At 34.1% G+C, this 7,333-nt stretch overlaps 1 long non-coding RNA gene across 1 annotated transcript; it reads right to left on the reverse strand.

Moving 5' to 3' along the window:
* Positions 1 to 2,386: 2,386 nt before the first annotated feature.
* Positions 2,387 to 6,592, reverse strand: LOC136972493 (uncharacterized). Its single transcript, XR_010880344.1, has 3 exons — positions 6,431 to 6,592; positions 2,668 to 2,744; positions 2,387 to 2,597 (listed from the first exon to the last, which is right to left on the reverse strand). It is a non-coding gene; the product is annotated as an uncharacterized lncRNA (long non-coding RNA).
* Positions 6,593 to 7,333: the final 741 nt, after the last annotated feature.

A 7,333-nucleotide genomic window follows, 5' to 3' on the forward strand; every position in this document is an offset into this window, starting at 1 on the left:
AATGCATTATACCTATACATTTGTTTGCCAGTTTATTTAATCATTTGTTGTTTTTAGAGTGTTTATTATACATCTGTGGTGAAAACAATTTTTTAATTTGTGAGTATAGGTGTTGTTTGCAATTTTTATTTAAATTAGCCATACATTAATAAGATATATACAAAAAGTTGTAATTTTAGGATAGCAGTCAATGTGAGGAAGGGGTGTCCTCCAACCCATATAAATATAATGTTGTAATTTACACCAACGTTTATTGTAAGTTCTCTCCTTTTTAAAACTAGTTGTCGTCATACATTGATGTCGTGTTCTAAAAAATTTTCTTGTTTTAGCACTGAAGAGGGGTTGGAATAAATTAGACCAACCCGAAATGCATATGATGTAATTCTAAATAAAATCAATTTGCCAATGATATTGCTGTGAGATTGGTCTACCAATAACTTTTTGGATTACAGAGACTAAATTCGTAATAATATGTTAATGATTTTAATATTATGAAAAACAATTTTTCCAAGCGTGTTTTAATTATTTAAATTAAATAAATTTTATGCGAAATTTTTTGATTTATCTAAATTACGTAGCGAATCGCAATATTTATATTCGTGTCCGGACAATATTGACAAGTAACTCTTAGACATAAATAGTATTATAATTAATGACGATTCGAACAAAGACGTACTGAAAGAATTATATGATTTAATGTCATTAATTTTTACGGTACCATCTACCAGTGGGTCTGCTGAGCGCAGTTTTTCGACCACGAAGCAAATTCATACATTGGCCAGGAACGTCCACTCGGTCAGAGGAAAAATTGTGGTCGCTAGCGTTGCTTTCGATAGAAAAAGAGCTTTCAAATACGTTGATGGAGTCGACGACCAGCGACTTTTATGATAAAGTAACTAACGACTTTGTGGAAAAACTCGCCGAATAGAATTAGTTTATAAAAAATTAAAAAAACAAGTTTTTCTATTATTGTTTGTATCATATCAATTTGTATTATGTATGTATTATTTGTATTTTAGAACTAAAATACATAAATTGTTTATTTTTGTTATTTCCAGTATTTGTTTAAAACTTTTATGGAAACGTGAGGTTCCGGACAGGTCTGACCCGTCACGAAAAACGCGAAAAAACTGTTATTTTACAGAAAAATTTACTACTTTAAAAAAACATAGGTAAAAGTCGTTTGTAGTCGGACACCCATTGTTTATATCAAACTGCCGGGCAGAAACCATAAATCGCGAAAGGAAGTCGTCCTATGATCGGTGGAAAATCGAATTCGTCTTCGATTTTGACTTTTCTCGCGCTCCAAGTAAGTGTCTCCTTACGTTTAGTAACCAGGGACCAACCACTCGGGAAGCGTGATTGAGAAAGAACGACCAATCAAAATGGATGAAAGAAAGAACAGAGATTGATATAATCTCCGACAATCGAGGAGGCCTGGCGCTCGTTTAACGTTCCGAATAACCAAAACGCCGTGTGTCAACGCGCAATAAAAGAACAATTTCTCGTCTATTGTGCCAACCCGCAACCCGTGCCACTTCGGACTTAGACCGTGTCCCCGACGCCAATGGAAAAAATCTCCCCGTGCCTTACAGACTTGTCAACGCCAATGTCCCAGGGCCACCTTCGATCGACTATCAAATAACTACATCGACGCCCAGGACGTCCGAACGGCTGATTGTCCTAAAGCAAACTATTTTGTACATAGTGCATGTTTATTTTATATTAAAATAAACGGTTTTTGTCAGATACTTGTCTTTCTCTTCCGCCACCTCGCACGTACGAATGGACCCTAGACCGTTACTAACGCACAATTAACTGTGATTGCCCCTGGATGTCGGCTTTTTACAGAAACACAGCTTTCCTATCATCAAATGTCACGGCACGCCACTGTTCTGTACAGTGCATTCGTTTAATATAATTGCACAATATATTTAATAATAAAATATTGGGATCATTGAACATTAATATATTGTTTATTGTAGCAATAAACGCTGAATTATATATTATATATAAACAATAGACAATACAAAATTATATAATGATGATTTATTATAGAAAAAATTGTTAATATGACATAAAATTAGCAGAACGGCAGTGTTACTTTCTGTTGAAATTATAAAAGTCTTCAGTATGTTGAAAAGATATTATTTTATTTGATGTTTAAAAGAGTAGTGTACCAAAAATTAAAACAATACTAAAAAAATAAAAAATCGTAAATGTTTTCTTTGTTTTGAAAAAATAACAAATAAAACGAAACTGTAGAGAAATTATATTATATGTATATATATATATATATCACAGACTGTAAGATTTAAAATATCGCATTATTTTGTAATTACAGTAAGTATATATCAAGTAAAAATCAAGAAACGCTCAACAGTAAAGCAAGGTATTATATGTTTTTTATACTTCAAAAAAATTTATTATTAATTATTATATCTATATATCATACACGTAGTCTCATGCTTTAGGTAATTGTTCAATGGGTGTATGAAATCTGAAGTCTTTTGGTAAGAGATCAGCAGCCCGAGGATACATCAATTTGTAAGACTGACGAATGGTAATTGCAGCCACTCCAGCAACGTCACCAATTTCTAAAGAATAAAAAATACAAAAGTTGTTTCTGTTTCTTTTTCTTAATTTGAAAGAAAAAAAAATAATTACCTTTTTGAGTCTTCTTGTCTCCAGAGGCCTGACTGGCCAGGTAGATGGCCGCCGCCGCTACAGAAATGGGACTGCGTCTAAAAAAGCACACACACAACTGTTGAGAGGAAAGCTTGTTTGGATATAAATTTAATTCCAAATATAAATATATTTATAATATTTACAATTTTAAATATAATAGATAAATTTGGAGTGATTTCTAAATGAATCAGATGAGTCCAAATTTATAAACAGTAATTACAGACTTTTGGCAATTAAGGACCTGGTTAAGTTACAGAAACTTCTTGATATAAAAGTCTTATATAAGATGATGATTATTAAGTAAAAACTAAAGTACTTACGTCGAAACTATAGACTAAAATATAAAATTAAAGTGGACCCTCGTTATAGCGCTGCTTGCTATACCGCGCACTCGGTTATAGCGCGGGCGATGTTCACGACGCCATAAGCTCAAACACGTTTATACAGGTCCGTGAGGCGTTAGTGAGTAGCGCATTTTATTGTTACTGCGTACTGAGTAATTGTGTATGTATTGAGTTCCTGCATATATTTTGAATAGTGTTTAATTATTGTATGCATGATGAGTAAAAGAAAACCTTACAGTGTGAAAGAAAAGCTTGACATTATTGCTAAAGTAAAGAGCGGAGTTCCGAAAGCAAACATAAGAAGAGCATATCTGAAGCATATCTGAAGCAACTGTAAGGGGTTGGATGGCAGAGGAGACAAAACAAATCATTTGTTGATAAGCTTGACCAAGATGCTGGGCTTACTCGAAAAAAGACAAGACTTGGAAAAAATCAAAATGTTGTCGATTGCCTCTATGCATGGTTTGTGCAAAAAGAAGTGAAGGTATTTCCGTATCTGAAACTGCTTTAAAGTTGCAGGCTGAAAAATTTCATATATGCTTAAAAGCAGAAGGAGATTTTAAGGCTTCTGACGGTTGGTTGTGGCGTTGGCAAAAACGACATGGCATCTTCCAAATTTCCATTTATGGTGAAGCAAAGTCTAGTGATATTGAAGGCGCTGCAGAATTTTCCAAACAGTTCACAATTTCCATTAAGAAAGAAGGGTATACTGATGCACAAGTTTATAACTGATAAGACTACATTATATAACAGAATGTTGCCAAGTAAAACCTTAGATCTAAAAAGTAACCCACAAAAGACATTAAAACTAAGCAAAGAAAGGTAAGGATCTGGATTAAAACTAAATAAGGAAAGGATAACAGCTTTATTTTGTGTAAATAAAGCTGGTAATAACAAATTGACGCCACTCATAGGTAAAAGTCAAAACCCACAATGTTTCAAGTCAGTCAATATAAAATCTCTGCTAGTTGTTTATAAAAACAGCATAAACGCTTGGATGACTTCTAAAATATTTCATGACTGGTTTCACAATTCCTTTGTTCCGTCTGTGCGAAAATTTCTGAGAGGATTGAGTCTAGATTCAAAAGCTTTGCTTCTCTTAGATAATTGCCCAGCTCATCCACCTGCTGATAACCTTGTGTCTGACGATGGTAAAATAAAAGTAATGTATCTTCTAAAAATACTACTGCTCTTATACAACCCTTAGATCAAGGCATTATTAGTGCTTTCAAAACAAATTACCGAAGCGAAATGATGAAGTCATTATTAGCATCAGACATTGACGTCAACATATTTTTACAAAAAATGGATTTCAAAGACGTGTCCTACAGTATTGGACTTGCCTGGCAGGCAACCACATCAGAGACAATTAGAAACTGTTGGAGAAAATTAAATACATCTAATTATCAAGTTGATCTCGACCAAACCACAACACATTCAGATTCAGCTTCAGATAATATCTTCACTGAGGCTGAAATTTCTCGTATCCGGGAAATATTGAATGAGCCAGACATAACTAATGATTCTTTGACTAATTGGTTAGATTTGGACGCTAGAGAAGATATTTGTCAGAATATAACTGATGAAATGATTATCGAATCCATTTTCAGTGACGAAGATTGTCAAGAAGAAACAGATGATGATGATGAAAGTTCCAGTGAGATAGCTGATATACCGCCACCAACCAAAGAAGCAATAACAGCCATGGTAACTGTTATAAAATGGGCTGAATCACAAGAAAATATTAACAGTGTCAGATTGTTTCAATTAGCATCTTTCAAAAGAGAAATGATACAGAAGTTATCAAAACGCAAACAAACAAAATTTACTCAGTTTTTAAAGTGATGTTTTGTTAATTGAAATGATGTCGAATACATAGATTTTAGTCAAGTTATAGATAGTGTTTGTTTTTACATACAGTACTGTATTTTCAAGCGTACCTTATGTACGTAAATAAAATAATACATATACAGTATGTACTGTACTTATTAAGAAGTATAACTATGTTGTGTGAATTTTAATAAAGCACTTAATAAATAAATTGGTTTTTTATTAAAATACATAATATGTACAGTACGTAACGTAGTTGATGGGATGTTTCAGCAGTATGTAGCACAAATCGTTCTGAGTAAATTTATTGTGTCGCCATAGTATAACGTGGTTCACCTTATAACGCGGGTGTTGTTTCCCGCCCGACATGCGCGTTATATCGGGGGTCCACTGTGCTACCAGTTTTAATGCCAAAGGTGATGGAATAAAGATCAGAAATTTTCGATTCTGATGTGGCAAAGCAAAACAGCATAAATTACACTACTGAGACTTTTTAAGATTGACATTGTAAATGTAACAACATCTATCTTTCTAACAATGGTAGTCTGTGTTTACAAAACAATTGTTTGGCTAATGATTATTTTATAATATATTATTTTTAATTTAAATTTCCATTATCCATATCTATGCATGGGTAATTAGTCAGACATCTTATAAGCAGTGTTGAATATTCTGACAGCAATCACACTGCCTTAACATTTTTCTTTAAAAAAGTTGGTATGCCAATAAATTGCCAGATCAGCTTTATTGATTATTATTAGCTGATGCTGCTTTACACTCCCAGCCAATATTATGCTTACCTTTCAGCATTCAGGAAAACAAGTTTAATGTTCGACCGTTTTATTTCTTAGTATAAACAAAAAAATGAATGGAAAGAAACATCACACATGATGTTTTCATTTGATTTTACTTTACAGCTTATTTGTCATTAGCAGAAAAATTACAACTTAAAATGAAAATGTAAGATGCATTATTTCTGTAACCAAATAGCCCAAGAAAAATTTACTTTGATATAATGTATTGAACAACAATGTGTAACACTGCATTTTATATTTTCTAACAGAGGTAGAGCAAGGATTACATTTGAATTAATAAACTAAACTGAAATACATGAAAATATCAACTAAAAAGTAATCATATTGACAGCTTGGGCAAACCAAACTAATAATATAATGGCATAAACTGTAGCTGTAAAACTAACTTTCAAGAAATAGGAATTTAAAAACTGGACCAACCAGAAATAGGAAATTTGGCTATTGCACACTACTAATTTTCTATGTTATCCAAACATTTGAAACTTTAAATATCTGCTTATGGGCTTAAGCAGAAATTGTTCAATATAATACGATTATTTTATTATTGAAAGTCTGCAAAATTTATAGTTAGTCGCTTATGGTTCTATAACCACGATATTTTTGCGATACAAATAAAGTTCCCAATTGGTCGTAAGTTCCGTAAGAAATGGCGACAGGCAATGTTACGGATGGATTTTGGAATGGCGGGCAAGTAATAGTAAATAAATTTAATTAAAAAGGCAAAATGAGACCAAACATAAATACATAACTTACCCTGGAACGATGTCTGTTTCAATCGCTTTTCTAGCAATGTGAGTGGCTGCCCTCTGTACAGAGGCTGGAAGTCCCAGATTGGAGCAGAAACGTGACTGAAATATAAGAATCTGTTAATCAAATATCAAAAACTCATCAATCTTAAAAATTAATACAATTCAGTTATTTTTTTATCAGACCACGATTACCACAAGAAGTAAAATCTGGATATCTTTTTCTCTGCTTTTCTGGGGTCGATCGCGTCTACGAAACAAATTTGCATATCTATAATGAAATCCTTGCTACCTTTGCAATTAGAGTATCGTACCGAATGCGGTGACATATAAATTATTATTCTCCTTTAGTAAGTTTTCGAGATATAACGACGAACGTCAGAAAAAATCAAAAATTTTTTTGGGTATACTATAGATTACTCCCTATGGGAATTTCGTGTGTTTGGGTATATATCTGAACTCAGGGGACCGAGACGAGTTCGACGATACTCTACTTTTGGACCGGAGACGAAAAATAAAAAAGTTATCATACTTTTTTCGGCGATCGCGCGATGATAGGGAGTCGCGTCGCTCTCCGCTAAGTCGGCCTCGCTATCGCGATCGGGAGTCCCGTCGCTTGCCGTTAAAATTGTCTTTGGTAGACGTTTCCCCCTTTTTTTACTTTGTTCAAGAACTACCGTGAATCGATCACTAGTTTAGCACATGGCGGCGTGTGGTGGCTCCCGTACGAGAGATCAGTCGGGCCGCCATGTTCGCTGCCGTAAGTAACATTAACCGAAATGGCGATCGCGCGATGATCGGAAGTCGTGTCGCTCTCTCCGCTCTCGTATCGCGTGTTTAACCCTCCGGGAGATGACCGTAGTCCGACGTCACGGTTTGCAGACTTTACCGCAAGATGGCTATACTAGCA

Source organism: Centruroides vittatus, unplaced genomic scaffold (assembly GCF_030686945.1).
Source record: "Centruroides vittatus isolate TY-2023 unplaced genomic scaffold, ASM3068694v2 contig_2937, whole genome shotgun sequence".
Taxonomy (NCBI): domain Eukaryota; kingdom Metazoa; phylum Arthropoda; class Arachnida; order Scorpiones; family Buthidae; genus Centruroides; species Centruroides vittatus.